General features: G+C 41.2%; 1 protein-coding gene across 2 annotated transcripts in view; it reads right to left on the bottom strand.

Annotated features, from left to right (window-relative positions):
- The window catches only part of cacna2d3a (calcium channel, voltage-dependent, alpha 2/delta subunit 3a), a 950,991-nt gene that overhangs the window by 818,458 nt on the left and 115,499 nt on the right, over nucleotides 1–17,034 (bottom strand). The gene's annotated exons all lie outside the window — the stretch shown is intronic.

Raw genomic sequence — 17,034 nt, 5'->3', positions numbered from 1 at the left:
ATGGTAACCACAGCACTTTTTTTACATTTTTAACAGTATTCTGTTACACTTGGAAAAACAAGCTATTGACGAAAGTAAATCCTCTTCATCCATAGGTGTCTTTACATTAATATTCAAAAAAAAACTGAACTGCAGAAAGAAGAAAAAGCATAAATAGGAATCAAGCATATAATTTGTATAAATGGATCACTGGAGAGAAAGTTGTTCTTCACAAGCTTTGGATGGGAATTACTTCTGAGTTTTCGGCAATTGCCATAATGCATTGTCCAAATTGTGGTTACTCTAATAAACAGTATTTATACTGACATTCCAGGTCATCGACCTCTTCAGAAATGAATTTCATGCTGACAAATTTTAATGCAATACCTTCTCTCTCTGTTATATACATAATCAATAGTTCCCAAACTCTGAATAATGTGAGCAATGGCATAAAAGTTGGGAAAACATGATGAAAATGAAAATATGACATCCCTGAAGTTGAGAAGCAAAAGTCCAACTTTCCTTTCAGGGTTTTAACGGTTAGATGAGACTCTCACTAGTGAGCAGCAAGGGGATTATTTAGATGCATTGACATTTCATTATTACCTAATCTTAGTTTATTTATATGCATAAATAATCTTATGATTTATAATTTTTCAGGGACCAATGTGAAACTAGACTGAGCCAATCCCTAACTGGAATGAGTCACAGAGCAATAAATAGATGGCTGTGCTCCCTGACATCTTCTACAGACACCATCTTGGCCAACTTCTCAGGGCAAGCTCCATGGGCAACAACCACCTCCCTCCTTCGTCCACACAGGTTAACATCAACAAAGCACTAACCTCAACACATCACCATGGCATATTTGGACTAATTTATAATACAATTCAACAATTCTACTCTGCATTTCGGAGCTCACTGATACCTTACATTGCACTGCTGGTGCATTCAATGACAGACAGTCCTGCTATGCATTGAAACAGGGAGCATGTTAGTGCTTTCAGCTTATATCCTTGGCGCATACTTTGATGCTCACAGTGTCTCTGCCATGTCTTGCCTTTTATTGCAGACAGATAGCCAGGCAGCTTCTCATGTTTACCAGCAATGAATAGTCAAGTTGTGCACATGTTGCTGTATAATTCCATGCAACGCCAATGTCACAACCACAGCATATGGCAAAAGCTTATACTGCCTGAGCTTCAACCACATGGCCATGTCCAAGGGTCAAAGGGGAGCAGGCTTTAATCCAGTCAAGGAGTCTATGATCAGGCAGAACAGTCCTCAGTCAGGGAAGATGTAGAAATGTCACAATTGAGTGAGTACGAAGTGCAGAGGGCAGAAAAGGGTCAATAGATTGTGGGAAATAATGTGAACGAGAGCTACTGAGGAAAGATGCTGCATGTATTTTTGAAGGTAGTAGACCATGTAGGTGATTGAATAGGCAGAGTTATAGTGAGTTTAAGAAAGCAGAGAGGATGGTGGCATTTACTTTTGCAGACCACTGAAAGTTTTTAACATTTTTGCAAAACTGCTACACATTTCTCATTACTATGGAAACTAGGGCGGCACGGTGGCACAGTGGTTAGCATTGCTGCCTCACAGCACCAGAGACCCGGGTTCAATTGCCGCCTTGGGCAACTGTCTGTGTGGAATTTGTACATTCTCCCTGTGTCTGCGTGGGTTTCCTCCGGGTGCTCCGGTTTCCTCCCACAGTCCAAAGATGTGCAGGTTAGGTGAATTGGCCGTGCTAAATTGCCCTTAGTGTAAGGTGAAGGGGTAAATGTAGGGGAATGGGTCTGGGTGGGTTGCTCTTCGGAGGGTTGGTGTGGACTTGTTGGGTCAAAGGGCCTGTTTCCACACTGTAAGTAAAGTAATCTAATCTAGTCTGATTGCTATAAAGAACCTTGCAACAACTAATACCTCTGCTGCCATTGAGCACAGGATGACAAAACATTGGTGCCTTGGAACCAGGGGGTATAACTTAACGAGGTGAACAGAGGAGAATTGCCTGAGCAAACTAGCTAGAGCTCAATGAGGGAAACCATCCATAAAACTCCTTGAAATTGACAATGCAGCCCACTTTATCAATTATAATATTTACACAGTTTTGAATATGGTGACCACTTCTTAGAAATGTTATTTTTACTGGTGTAAGTTTCCATCATTTTTTCTTATCACAATCTTTGTATCATGCCTCCGCTGCACTTCTATCTATCAATACACCTAATTGAGTTCTTAGTCTCAAAGATACCGAACTGTATATGGCCAAAAAAGATATTTAAAAGATTTATTCTCTTTTCTAAATTATTTACAACACAAGAATTAGGCTGAAAGATGGAAAATGTCAGATAGACATCAATAAGATTACAACAACCCCACTGAATAGGGAGTGGACATTTACCTTTACCAAAGAAAACTGGGCAGGACCTGAGGCTCTGGTTGTCTTTTCCCAATAACCTGAATCTTACCAGACCCTTCAGCATTGACAGAGTACAATATCTGAATATCAACAGATCTTCACATCTCTTTCACAATACAACCATTCCCCCACTCCTTACGCCCAGGAACCTTTCAACAGCACCTTAATAGAGTCATGGAGTCATAGAGATGTACAGCATGGAAACAGACCCTTTGGTCCAACCCGTCCATGCCAACCAGATATCCCAACCCAAATTAGTCCCACCTGCCAGCACCCGGCCCTTATCCCTCCAAACCTTTCCTATTCATATACCCATCCAAATGCCTCTTAAATGTTGCAATTGTACCAGCTTCCACCACTTCCTCTGACAGCTCATTCCATACATGTACCACCCTCTGCGTGAAAAAGTTGCCCCTTAGGTCTCTTTTATATCTTTCCCCTCTCACCCTAAACCTATGCTCTCGAGTTCTGGACTCCCCGACACCAAGGAAAAGGCTTTGTCTATTTATCCTATCTATGCCCCTCATAATTTTGTAAACCTCTATAAGGTCACCCCTCAGCTCCGATGCTCCAGGGAAAACAGCCCCAGCCTGTTCAGCCTCTCGCTGTAGCTCAGATCCTCCAACCCTGGCAACATCCTTGTAAATCTTTTCTGAACCCTTTCAAGTTTCACAACATCTTTCCGATAGGAAGGAGACCAGAACTGCACACAATATTCCAACAGTGGCCTAACCAAAGTCCTGCACAGCCACAACATGACCTCCCAACTCCTGTACTCAATACTCTGACCAATAAGGGAAAGCATACCAAACGCCTTCTTCACTATCCTATCTACCTGCGACTCCACTTTCAAGGAGCTATGAACCTGCACTCCAAGGTCTCTTTGTTCAGCAACACTCCCTAGGACCTTACCATTAAGTGTATAAGTCCTGCTAAGATTTGCTTTCCCAAAATGCAGCACCTCACATTTATCTGAATTAAACTCCATCTGCCACTTCTCAGCCCATTGGCCCATCTGGTCCAGATCCTGTTGTAATCTGAGGTAACCCTCTTCGCTGTTCACTACACATCCAATTTTGGTTTCATCTGCAAATTTACTAACTGTACCTCTTATGCTCGCATCCAAGTCATTTATGTAAATGACAAAAAATAGAGGACCCAACACCAATCCTTGTGGCACTGTACTGGTCACAGGCTTCCAGTCTGAAAAACAACCCTCCATCACCACCCTCTGTCTTCTACCTTTGAGCCATTTCTGTTTCCAAATGGCTAGTTCTCCCTGTATTCCATGAGATCTAACCTTGCTAATCAGTACCTCCCAGGGCATCCCAGTTCACCCATAACCCAGCAACAATCTCACTTTAAGCCCAAATCCCAGGATTCTCCCCAGATTCCAGAGTTCCCATGCCTTCCACTATACCAGTTACACACATAACATCTCGTGTATGAGGCATTGTTCTGTGCTAATGTGAAATGATGCACCCATAAGATCACAAAGCCAAATTAATATGAAGTATCGACCAATTAAAACAGAATTCAATTGGCCTTCAGGTTGCTATTTCCGTTTCAGGGAACAGTACAATAAGTGCAAACAATCCTTGAACTGGAAGTGGAAAGTTACATTAATGCTACTGTTACAATCAAGTTAGGGCCTATTAATATTTAGAGAAATCTGAACACTCATTAATAAAATTATGAGAACAATAACCAAAAAAATCCTCACTTACCAGCAAAATAAAAAGTATTTTTGCCTTAAAAGAATCAAATTCAAAACAGCCTTGACACTAAACATTGAAACAATTGTGTATGTAGTTTTATTCCTTTACTCCTCCCTCCCAAGCCTTTTCTGAACAAGATTTACATAAATCTAAAACTTACTTGCTTTATTGGGACTATCCATAAATATGCCAGTCCTTTGGAAATTACTTTATTTCCCCTAAGTTCCATCTTAAAAATAAAGTTTGTAACTATTGTGTCTTTGCTGTGGATGCCTCAGTCATTGTTCTGGTTACTTTCCCAAATGGCGAAACTGTTGATTGCTTTCTTTTGCCTCAAGAATCTGTAAAGACCAATGTAGTTTCATTTCCATTAGCTGCGAGCTGGAATAAATCTTCCAATTTCTGTCCCTCACAAAATCCATGCTAAAATTAAGCCTTACCCACATTCCACATGATAAATGATTAAGTTAGCTTTCTCTGCTTAAACTGTAGATCTAACTAACTTTGGCTACTTTCAGTCAGCTGTATGACACGAAAGGCAAGTAGCAACTAGCAATATTTCTCAGCAAACACTAACATAGATTGCAACCAGAGAATCTTGCTAAGTTCCACCAATCTCCATGATGGTGTGACCAACTCTGGAATGTCCTCAACCAAATTTTAGGTTACATATCCTTCATTTAAAATTCCTCATTTGATCTGAAGAAAGAAAAGAATTTTACAAAGGTTCATGGTTCACCAAATGCTTTTAAGCAAATTTATCTTTTAACTCACGAAACCAAAACATTTCTCCAGGCTTCCGTTATTACACAATGTCATGACTTCACCAAAAGGCCCAGAGATAGGTTATCCATGGTTTAGATTTCTCCACCTGCTGATCTACCCTGATCTTTTCAATCAAGACAGAACATCCTTTCAATGAACAGGACCCATTCTTTGAGTTATAATTAACTAAGTCTTGTTTGATTTCTATTGACATTGGTGCTTGACAGTTTTAGATTGAGGTTTTCCTGAGTTTTCTAGAGTTAGAGTTAAACTTAATTCCTAAAAGCATAAGTTATGTCCTTAGACACACAAATTATGAACCAAGTATTCCCTACACCTGAAGAATTTTATAAAATCTTCAATTACTGAATTTCCTACCAACATCCAGGGGATCACCATTGTTCAGAAGCTAATTGAACCAGCAGCATAAATATTATAGGTATCAGAGCAGGTCAGAAGTCTCCAATGCATCACAGACTTTCCAAATTCCCAGAATGTCACCTCACATGCAAGGCACAAGTCAAGAGTTTGATGCAATACTTTCCATTTGCCTAGATGAATGCAGCTCTCACAAGAATCAATGAGCTTGGCATCATCCAGGTCAAATTAGTCCCTTAAGTGACATCCAATAAACAATCAGTCCGTCCTCCATGGGTGCAAAGTGGCAGCTGTGTGTACTATCTAGAAGTTGCACTGAAACAACTCACCAAGCCTCCTTCGACAGCATATTCAAAATCTGTGACCTCTACCACTTAGAAGGACAAGAGTAATCGATAAATGGGCATACCACACCTGTAAATTCCCCTTCAAGTCACACATTTCATCTCAACTTGATAACCTATTGTCATTTCTTCATCATTGCTGAGCAAAGTCCTCGAACAGTCCACCAAACAGGAGAGTGGACATATCTTTACCAGGTGGACTGCAACAGTTGAAGTAGGCTATTCCTACCACTTTTTAAAGGGATGGGCAATAATTGTGCGAATTCAGAAATGATGCATACACTCTATAAATGAATAATATAAAATTAGCTGATAAGACTACTCTAGCTATACTTGACAGTTCCGAAGTACTGGTTGTGCCAACCAGCAACTAAGACTTACAGAATTAGTTAAATGTATGTCTCTTTCTCTGTCTGCCTGTCTTGCGCGCTCTCTCTGTCTGTCTCAAGGTTTACATGCAAACATTGCTAAAAAGCATCATGTTGGAAACTATGATATCACATTTATCTCCACATATGTCTCAGAAATGACACAAAATGTTTGAACAAATTATGTTGTTGATTATCAATCAAGCTCTGAACACTTGGTAAGTACAAATGTGTTGTTAATGGTTTTTCTAATATTATATATGCTAATAGTAACTTATTGCTTGTTGAATTATACCAAATTTGACCATTTAAAAGATGGCTGGTGCATATCCCATCAACTGATTCAAGTAAATGTAGTGTTAGACTTTGATTGCAATGTAATTTGTCATGGTCATCACCAAGCGCTAATGCCAATCAAAAAAGCGTTTTTTTCTTCAGTGGTAATCACATGGCTGTCAGTTGTATACTGATCACAATGAAAGAGTGTCTAATTGCCCAGATCACCATTTTCACAACCACTCTCAGCTATTTCATTGTCACTGTGCTGTCAGACTGTTTTTCCACCATCCAGGCTTGGATGAACCTTCGTTACCTCCTGGTAAACATTGGGAAAATCAAAGCTATTACTGTTGGTGCCCAGCACAAACTCTGTACAAAACCAGACTATTCATAACCTCAGTGTCTAATTTGACACTTAGTTTTCAACCTTATATCTTTTCCATTGCAGACTGTTTGCTTTTACCTTCTGCACTGTCTCAGTTGATCAGCTTTAGAAACTCTCCTTTTTGTTGTTTTTACTTCCAGGCTTGATTACTCTGATGGTCTCTTCCTGACTGTTACACTCTGAAAACTTCAGCTCAGCCAAAACTCACATCCTAACATACATTACACCCCACTCACCATCAGCCATGCCCTATAATATTGACACTTTGATCCCAAGTTCTTTCAAATTTTTATTAACGTATTTAAATCACTTTGTGGGTTTGCCCACCTCAGTATCTAGCCACCTGATTATTTATAACCAACAAATCCTTTACAACATTCTCATTCTGGCCTTGCACATTCCCCCTATCTTCATCTCACATTGGTAGCTGTGCTTTCAACATCGAGGCCTCAGTATCTGACAATCCTTCCCATCATCCTCAAGCGCTCTTCTTCTAAGAGCTTGCTTAAAACCCATTTTCTTGAATTGAACTTTCTCTGGCTCAGCATCCATTGCTTATTGAGTATACATCTAGGAGCATCTTGAGATATTTTATGCATCTAGATGCTATATAAATGTAAATTGTTGAAGTTTATGTTCCACTGTGATCTATGGCACAGAGATGTGAAATCTGAGAAAATACACAGGTGGTAGACTACTTATATTATGCTGATAACTCCACTCACAGTAAAACAGCACAAGTGTAATCAAGCTCATGTTGTCTCCACAATTGCTGTGGAACACGCTAAGGTATGTTAAAGTAACAATTCTGAAAAGTGTCTCCTCATAGGCATGCTGCTTAACAATCCAGTCCTAGACCCTGAAATAATCTGAACAGTTCCACTAAACGGTGGTAAGTAATCTAAGCATTATCAGAACAGCAAAGGGAACATTCAGGGAAGTCCACATGAATTGGTCGCAGTCACTGATCCAAATATGTGGGGAGAGTTAGGGGTTTGAAGGGCATTTGACTGTAAAATAACCTGCCAAGACTTAAAAATTGGTGGTTGATATAAAAGTTCAACATCAACCATCATTGTGGTGACCCCATGAAAGAGAAAGAAAAGTAAGTAAGAAAGAATAAAGGGAGAGATAACTCATTATGCGAAAAGTGATTAAGATACGGTTGCTGCAATTAAAGAAAATGCAATAAGAATCATAATTTTCAGAAAAACATTTGCCTAACAGCAAACAATAGAGAAATTGTACTAAATGTCCAGATTGTGACTCCTTGATCATATACACTGAAATAGGAGGATTTCCACCTTTTATGAATCCATTCCTTCAAAATGACTGTGCATATTTCGGATTTTTCAATTCAGGTGAACGGGTTGGATTAGAAGTCAAGTTTGGCGAACCTGGAAGAACTGAAGAGGATGCTGGGTGTAGAAGCAGACTGAAGGAAGGTCTTTCTTGGAGATCTGGCACTAAATTCCAAAGTTTAATAAAAAAGAATAAAACACAAAACATCCCTCCTATCCTCATCCCTCACACATCATGCCCCATCCATGCCAACCCTTGCCATCCAATCTTCTCCTACCCAACCTCCATGGCACTTCATTCCCCATACCAAGCTATGACCCCCTCCCACCTATACCCAATGTCCTTTTCTAGCGCTATTGCTAATCAATGTCTGTTTACCCACCCCACCATCCCATACGCTCCATGCAAAGCTCTGCCCCTCCACCCACCCTCTTGACCCTTTATAGATCCTGTACCAACTTGGTGCCAACTCTTGCCGGATTTCAGGGACCATGGAAAGATGAGTTAAGATAAAGATCTAAGTTTCTATTGCAGACATCACTATACCAACAAATCACTCACTCAGAAATCCATTTACTAAATTTGTATTCTGTCAACTAAACGAAACGTTATCATTAAAAAGATTTCAATGTACAATCCCTTTTAACAACAAGTATGGGAATTATATTCCTCATGAAAATATCTGTACCAGTAATAGCTGTCAATCAAACTGGGATTGGCAGGCACCCTACTGTGACAATGGATGGGAATCAATCATGCAGCACTAATCCAGTAGTGGAAGCCATGGAAATTATGAGAAAACACAGAGTTAATTAACTTTTTTTGAATATTTCAGACATTTTTATTCAAAGATTTAAAGGGCAGGAATTTTAAATCTTTGACTGGTCCATTTTACAGCTTCCTTTGGCATGTGCTTTTGACAGGTGCTTGTGCTAATTTTGACATTTCGAATGAGCTTGCCAATAATGGGTTCTTTTATGTGTAATTATGTCCATTTTTAACATTCAAAGGACACATGACCTCCATCAAAAATGTCCCAGTACTATATACAAAGGTATACCTGATCTTTCCAAAAGGTTACCCTAGCCATCCAAATTAATCCACAAAGTTCAAATCTGCTGTTACTAGGTCTAATTTGCAAACTTATAGACAAGTGGGTGATCAGGATGACTTCGCAAAGCAGGACTGTGCCTTTGTGCTTCAAGGAAGGAATCACAGTTGGTTCTTTGTCTCTGTAGGGGCTCGGGTTGGATGAAGAGATCTAATATCTACTACAGTTGGGATATGTGTGGTCACCAGTTTGTGCGGGTGTCAGCCAAGCTTGGCCAGTCAAATTGCCTGAGGGGGTGGGCAATGGACATCCCACCAACACTGTTCACAGAAGGTAAGGAGGAAGGAGGGAGCTGGGATTGGATTGTGGAATGAGAGTGAGGAAGGTGTAAACACACTTATAGTACTGAGCTTTAATGGTAACCTGGGAGCATGAAAAGCCTGTGGAGTTGACAGTCTGGACACTTAGAGGGGGAAGAGGGTGAAGCTGGGTATCTCAGCAGTAGCTTCATTTTTTCGGCGGCAGTTGGAGTGGGAGGAGTGACAACGAGGACCAGAGGCCCTACGGGAATGGAAATTTAAAATATATAAAAGCTTTCCTCATGTATAGGCAGAGTTCACACTGAGCAGGAACAGACATAGGACTGCTGGGTAAGTGAGGCTTTATATTTGGGTGGTTGCTTGGGTAGTGTCTCCCACCCGTCGTCCTCCTCTAACCAAAAAAAGATTCTGTGCACCGGATTGGTAAGGTGACTAGTTTCCTTATTGTTTTTTTAGTTTTTCAGTAATCTCATTAGGAATTTAGAATAGTGGGAATTGAGGTTAAGATTGTTGAATGTTCCTCCCACAAAATGAGGGAGGCAAGGGTCACCACTCGTGGCCCTACTGACTGCATCTATGGAAATGCACCCAACTCCAGCTCCTCAAAAACTGCATTAGGGAACTGGAGCTGGAGTTGGATGAACTTTGGGTTATTCGGGAGGTGGAGGGGATTATTGAAGTGAGTTACCAGAAGGTAGTCACTCATCAGGTAAAAGAAGAAGGTAAAATGAGTTACCGCGAGGGGATGGAAAGGGAAGGGATGGCAGGCAGTGCAGGAATCTCCTGTGGCTGTTCCCCTCAACAACAAGTATACCATCTTGGATACTGTTGTTAGAGGGGGAGGGGGGGAAATGACTTACCAGGGGTAAGCCACGGGGTACAGGTCTCTGGTACAGAGTCTGTCCTTGTTGCTCAGAAGGGAAGGGGGAAGAGGAGCAGAGCTTTAACCATTGGGAACTTCATAGTTAGGGGAACAAACAGGAGGTTCTGTGGGAACGAACGAGACTCACTGTTGGTGTGTTGCCCCCCAGATGCTGGGGTTCGTGATGTCTCTGATCATGTTTTCAGGATGCTTGAGGGGGAGGGGGAACAGTCCCATGTCGTGGTCCTCATAGGCAACAACAACAACATAAGTAGGCAGAGAGATGGGGATTGAAGGCAGAAATTCAGGGGTCTAGGGTGGAAGCTTAGAAGTAGAACAAACAGAGTTGTTATCGCTGGTTTGTTGCCCGTGCCATGTGCTAGCGAGGTGAGAAATAGGGAGAGAGAGAGAGGTGTTAAAAACAAAGCTACAGGGATGGTGCATGAGGGAAGGTTTTGGATTCCTGGATAATTGGGGCTCTTTCTGAAGTGGGTGAGACCTCTACAAACAGGATGGTCTTCACCTGAACTAGAGGGGTACCAATATCCTGGGAGGGGAAATTTGCTAATGCTCTTCGTGTGGGTTTAAACAAATTCAGGAGGGGAATGGGAACTGAAATTGTAGTTCGAGAATACAGGAGGCTGAGAGTAGTGAGGTCAGAGCTAAGGTTTCAAGGTCGCACAAAGGCACTGGCAAGCAAGACGCTGGTTTGAAATATGTCGACTTCAAAGCCAGGAGCATCCGGAATAAGGTGGCTGAGCTTGCAGCATGGGTTGGTACCTGGGATTTCGAAGTTGTGGCCATTTCAGAGACATGAGTAGAGCAGGGGACAGGAATGGTTATTGCAGGTTCCGGGTTTTAGGTGTTTCAGTAAGAACAGAGGAAACGGTAAAAGAGGGGGTGGTGTGGCAGTTTTAATCAAGGACAGTATTATGGTGACAGAAAGGACATTTGAGGACTCATCTACTAAGGTAGTATGGGCTGAGATTAGAAACAGGACAGGCAAGGTTACTGATGGCAGTTTTCCATAGGCCTCCAAATAGTTCTAGAGATGTAGATGAAAGGATAACAAATAGAAGTGAGTGACATAGTTTTTATGGGGGCCTTTAACTTTCCAAATATTGACTAGCAACACTATCATTTAAGTATTTTAGATGGGTCAGTTTTTGTCCAATGTGTGCCGGAAAGTTTCCTGACAAGGTATGTAGACAGGCCAACAAGGGGTGAGGCCACATTAGATTTGGTACTGGGTAATGAACTTAGCCAAGTGTTAGATTTGAAGGTAGGTGAGCACTTTGGTGATAGTGAACACAATTCGGTTATGTTTACTTTAGCGATGGAAAGACATAAGTATAAACCGCAGGGCAAGAATTATAGCTGGGGGAAAGGCAATTACAATGTGATTAGACAAGTTTTAGGATACATAGGATGGGGAAGGAAATTGCAGGGTTGAGCACAATTGAAATGTGGAGCTTGTTCAAGGACCAGCTACTGCCCTGGTTTACCAAGGAAGTTGAATCTCTTGTCAAGAGGAAGAAGAATGCCGATGTTTGGATGAGATGTGATGGCTCATTTAGGGTACATGAGAGTTACAAGTTAGCCTGGAAAGACCAAAAGAGAAAGCTAAGAAGAGCCAGGAGGAGACATGAGAAGTTGTTGGCAAATAGGATCAAGGAAAACACTTAGGCTTTCTAAAGGTACACCAGGCATAAAAGAATGACTCGAGTAAGATTAGGGCCAATCAAGGATAGTAGTGGGAAATTGTGTGTGAAGTCTGAAGAGATGGGCAAGTGCTGAATGAATACTTTTTATTTCACAGAGAAAAAGACAATGTGATCGAGGAGATTACTGAAATAGAGATTACTAGACTAGATAGGATTGAGGTTCACAAGGAAGAGGTGTTAGCAATTATGGAAAGTGTGAAAATAGTTAAGTCCCCTGGGCTGGATGAGATTTATCCTGGGATTCTCTGGGAAACCAAAGAGGAGATTGCAGAGCCTTTGGCATTGATCTTTATGTTGTCATTGTCTACAGGAATAGTGCCAGAAGACTGGAGGATGTCATTGTCTACAGGAATAGTGCCAGAAGACTAGAGGATAGCAAATTGTTCAAGAAGGGGAGTAGAGGCAATCCTGGAAATTATAAACCTGTGACCCTTACTTCATTTGTGGGTAAAGTGTTGAAAAGGGTTATAATAGAGAGGATTTATAATTGTCTAGAAAGGAATAAGTTGATTAGGGATAATCAACATGGTTTTGTGAAGGGTAGGTCATGCCTCACAAACTTCATTGTATTCTTTGAGAAGGTGACCAAACAGGTGGATAAGGCTAAAGTGGTTGCTGTGGTGTATAGGGATTTCTGTAAGGTGTTTGAAAAGGTTCCCCATGGTAGGTTATTGCTTTAAATATGGAGGCGTGGGATTGAAGGTGATTTAGTGGTTTGAATCAGAAATTGACTAGCTGAAAAAAGACAGGAGTTGGTGGTTGATGGAAAATATTCATCGTGGAGTTCAGTTACTAATGGTGCACCTCAAGGATCTGTTTTGGAGCCACTGCTATTTGTCATTTTTTATAAATGATCTGGATGAGGGCATAGAAGGATGGGTTAGTAAATTTGCAGATGACATTAAGGTCGGTAGAGTTGTGGATAATGACAAAGGATGTTGTGGGTTACAGAGGGACATAGATAAGCTGCAGAGCTGGGCTGAGAGGTGGCAAATGCAGTTTAATACAGAAAGGTGTGAGGTGGTCCAATTTGGAAGGCATAACAGGAATGCAGAGTACTGGACTAATGGTAAGATTCTTGGTAGTGTAGATGTGCAGAGAGATCTCGATGTCCGGGTACATGGATTCTTGAAAGTTGCCAGCCAGGTTGATGAGGTTGTTAAGAAGACATATGGTGTGTTAGCTTTTATTGGTAGAGGGAGATTTGGAACTATGACATCATGCTGCAGCTGTACAAAACTCTATTGCAGCAGCAGAGTAATGTGTGCAGTTCTGGTCACCGCATGATAGGAAGGACATGGAAACTTTGGAAAGGGTTCAGAGGAGATTTACTAGGATGTTGCCTGGTATGGAGGGAAGGTCTTATGAGGAAAGGCTGAGGGACTTGAGGCTGTTTTCATTAGAGAAAAGAAGGTTGAGAGGTTACTTAATTAAGACATGTAAGATAGAAAGTTAGATAGGTTGGACAATGAGAGCCTTTTTCCTCAGATGGCAATGGCTAGCATGAGGCAACATAGCTTTAAATAGAGGAATGATAGCCATAGGACAGATGTCAGAAGTAGTTTCTTTACTCAGAGAGTAGAAGGGACATAGAACGCACTGCCTGCAACAGTCATAGACTCACCAACTTTAAGGGCATTTAAATAGTCATGGGATAGGCACATGAACGAAAATGGAATAGTGTAATTTAGGTGGGCTTCAGATTGGGTTCACAGGTCGGCACAACATCAAGGGCCAAAGGGCCTATACTGCGCTGTAATGTTCTATGTTCTATGGTAACACTAACATTGAGAGCTAGTGGCAGATATCCACTGTCAATTCCATGTAGAAGCAAATAAAAATTGTACAGTGTCCAGGAGCATGGCAATTAATTCACTCACAATATGAGGGGTAAATCAGCCAAGGAGTACGAGTTACTGCGTGTCAATAGGGGAAGAACATTGGTTTTGCACACATGAGATTTTGATGACATAGGCAAAAGGCTGGACCCTCACTGCATGTAGGACATTCCTGACATCATCATTGCTGTGGAACTGCTTGAGGTGGATAGTCCTGCACAGACAGACAGCCCAAAAATAGGCAATATCGAAGGGCAGAGAGTAAGGTGTCGGACTGAGTCAATGCCAAGTACACAGAGTCATAGAGTTATACAGCACAGAAACAGACCCTTCAGTCCAATCAGTCCATACCAAACATAATTTCAAACTGAACTAGTCCCACTTGCCTGCTCCTGGCCCATATCTCTCCAAACCTTTCCTATTCATGTACATATCCAAATGTTTTTTAAACATTGTAATTATGCCCACATTCACCACTTCCTCAGGAACATCATTCCACACATGGGCCATCCCTTGTATAAAATGTTTGCCATCATGTCTTTCTTAAATCTTTCTCTTCTCACCTTAAAAATGTGCCTGCAGTCTTGAAATCCCCCATCCTAGGGAAAACACATTTACCATTAACCCTATTTATACCCGTCATGATTTTATAAATTTCTGTAAGGTTACATCTCAACCTCTTATGCGCCAATGCAAAAGATCCAGCTTATTGCATTGCTAACTCTCCTCCCACATGATGTCATTGGCACTCAGACCTCCAAGTGATGCCCTCGTCTGCAAAATCTGTTCAGTCAACAGACACAAGGAGGGCAGATGCCTGTGATCCTCCAGGTGCATTGCTGGTTCTTGAAGATGATGTTATTACAAGAGATACTGTCTTAGGCAAATGTCCAGTGAGTGGCAAGTTCTTGTGGAAACTGCACATGGAAAAATTGGATGGAGATACGACATGCTAACATTGACTTGGCAACAGGGACTAAAGCAGCACTTTGATAAGATAGGGCGAGAAAACATAGCCAACCTCGTGGCAAGTTTCACTCCACAAACTCGACGCAACTCGCACTTAGTCAAGAAAAACATCAAGTTTCTATCGTAAAGCCATTTTCTTTTTCTCTGCTGAGTGCTGGAAGTGCACCTGTTTTGGAGCACCAAGCTGAAGTAATTGTAAAGGAACATGTTAAGCTGGGTCTCCTTTCTTATGGTTGCTGCACAGTTCCTGGAAAAGGTCCCAATCTATTTGGGAAGTTGGCATGATGTCAGAATGCATCCTACATTTCCACTTGGAAACGCTGCTATCAAGGGGCTCCATTTAGGTTACACTATGGTGAGTGGAGGCAGAGTTAGAAGTTGGTCAAAAATGTTCCTTACAGAACATCACACTTCAATAATCCATGGCATATACAATAGAAATGTACATTATCTCTGAAAGTATTTCTCTTTTTTTGAATAATTTAATTACCACATGTGGAAAGCCATGCTCTTCCGAGACAGATGGATGACTGTAGAACAGGAATTACTCAGAAATGTTATCTATTGAAACAACAGTGGCTTCAGACAGTAATTTTAGAACTGATGCATTCAATTTTCTGATTTCTGAACAACAAATTAAAATCAGTAAGCAATATGGCATGAAGACATTATTAAGGTATAGCAATATCATCTACCATACACTAATTGCTTTGTTGGTTCTTCAGGCGATGCTAAAGAGATCCCATCATGATTCAAAATAACATGAGACAAAGCAGTGAATTAGTATGTTAATCTAACTATAGTTCTGAATAGGTGTACCTACTTTTCAATGCAAATGGACAATCTTATACAGCCATTTCCAAGAACATTAGCAAAATTAGGACTGTCATATCCACTAACTCTTGAGTAACATCTGAGAGTTTAATTCTGTATTCTTGATTGTACTCATTTGTACTGTAAAATTACTTGAACAAAATGTCATCCTCAGCCAGCTCCTAGATCAGTCTTTTCTATCTCCTCTTCTCCTTTCCGTAACTTCTTCTCGTGCAAGAATTGCCCTTTTAACTCTTCCCTTCCATTGTACAGGACAAGAAGTATTACTTCCAAGTGAAACAGTGAGTTATTTTTAAATAGTTTAATGAATTCCTTACTCACAATTGGTCCCCATCCACCTTGGAGAGGCCAAACACAGATTGAACTTCGTCAATCACCTCAGTTTAGTCCATAAGTATGACACCAATTTTCTGACACACCTGTCATTTTAATTCTCTACCCCACTCTAAATTTGACCCCTCACTCCTTGGCTTCCTACATGTTCTAACAAAGCTTAATATGAGCTTGAGAACAGTACATTGTAGCATTCCAGAATCAACACTAAATTCAACAATTTTAAAGAATATATTCTGCCACAATTTTATTTGCATGGTAGCTATGATGATGATTTTAATAATCACAATTGCGGACAATAGAAGAGGAGGTTCACAAGACTGGTTCATTTATGACGAAAGATTGGAGAAATTGGGACTGCTTTCCTCAGAGAGGAGAAGGCTAAGAGAAGATTTGAAAGAAGTTTTCAAAATCCTAAGGGGTCTGGACAGAGTGGGCAGCACGGTGGCACAGTGGTTAGCACTGCTGCCTAACAGCGCCCGAGACCCGGGTTCAATTCCTGCCTCAGGTGACTCTCTGTGTGGAGTTTGCACATTCTCCCCGTGTCTGCCTGGGTTTCCTCCGGGTGCTCCGGTTTCCTCCCACAATCCAAAAATGTACAGGTTAGGTGAATTGGCCATGCTAAATTGCCCGTAGTGTTAGGTGAAGGGGTAAATGTAGGAGAACGGGTCTGGGTGGGTTATGTTTCGGTGGGTCGGTGTGGACGTGTTGGGCCGAAGGGCCTGTTTCCACACTGTAAGTAAGCTAATCAAATTGTTCCCACTTAAAATGCACTGAGGAAAAGAGGGCACAGTTTTAAAGTGTTTTTCAAAAGAAGCATGAAGAGCAGAGAGATTATTTTTCATACGGGAGTACTTAGACATGGATTGCATTATCTGAATGTGTAGCAGAGATAGGTTAATTGATGCATTCAATAGGGCATTGGATAATTATTTAAATAGAAGCAATGTGCAGTGTTACTGGGAAAAGGCAGGAAAATAGAACAAAGTCATAATATTCAGAGAGCTGGTGCAGACATGATAGGCTTCAGCACCGTAACAATGCTTTGATTCTGTGATTGATCACATGGAGGGAAAACAGGAAAAGTTAAATGTCAATCATAGTTCTGAGACCAGGCAGGTCAGGGTATAGCCATGGGAATGCAATAGAGATCGGCAGTCTCC

Source organism: Chiloscyllium punctatum, chromosome 12 (assembly GCF_047496795.1).
Source record: "Chiloscyllium punctatum isolate Juve2018m chromosome 12, sChiPun1.3, whole genome shotgun sequence".
Lineage (NCBI taxonomy): Eukaryota > Metazoa > Chordata > Chondrichthyes > Orectolobiformes > Hemiscylliidae > Chiloscyllium > Chiloscyllium punctatum.
This window is presented reverse-complemented; position numbering and strand designations above follow the sequence as displayed.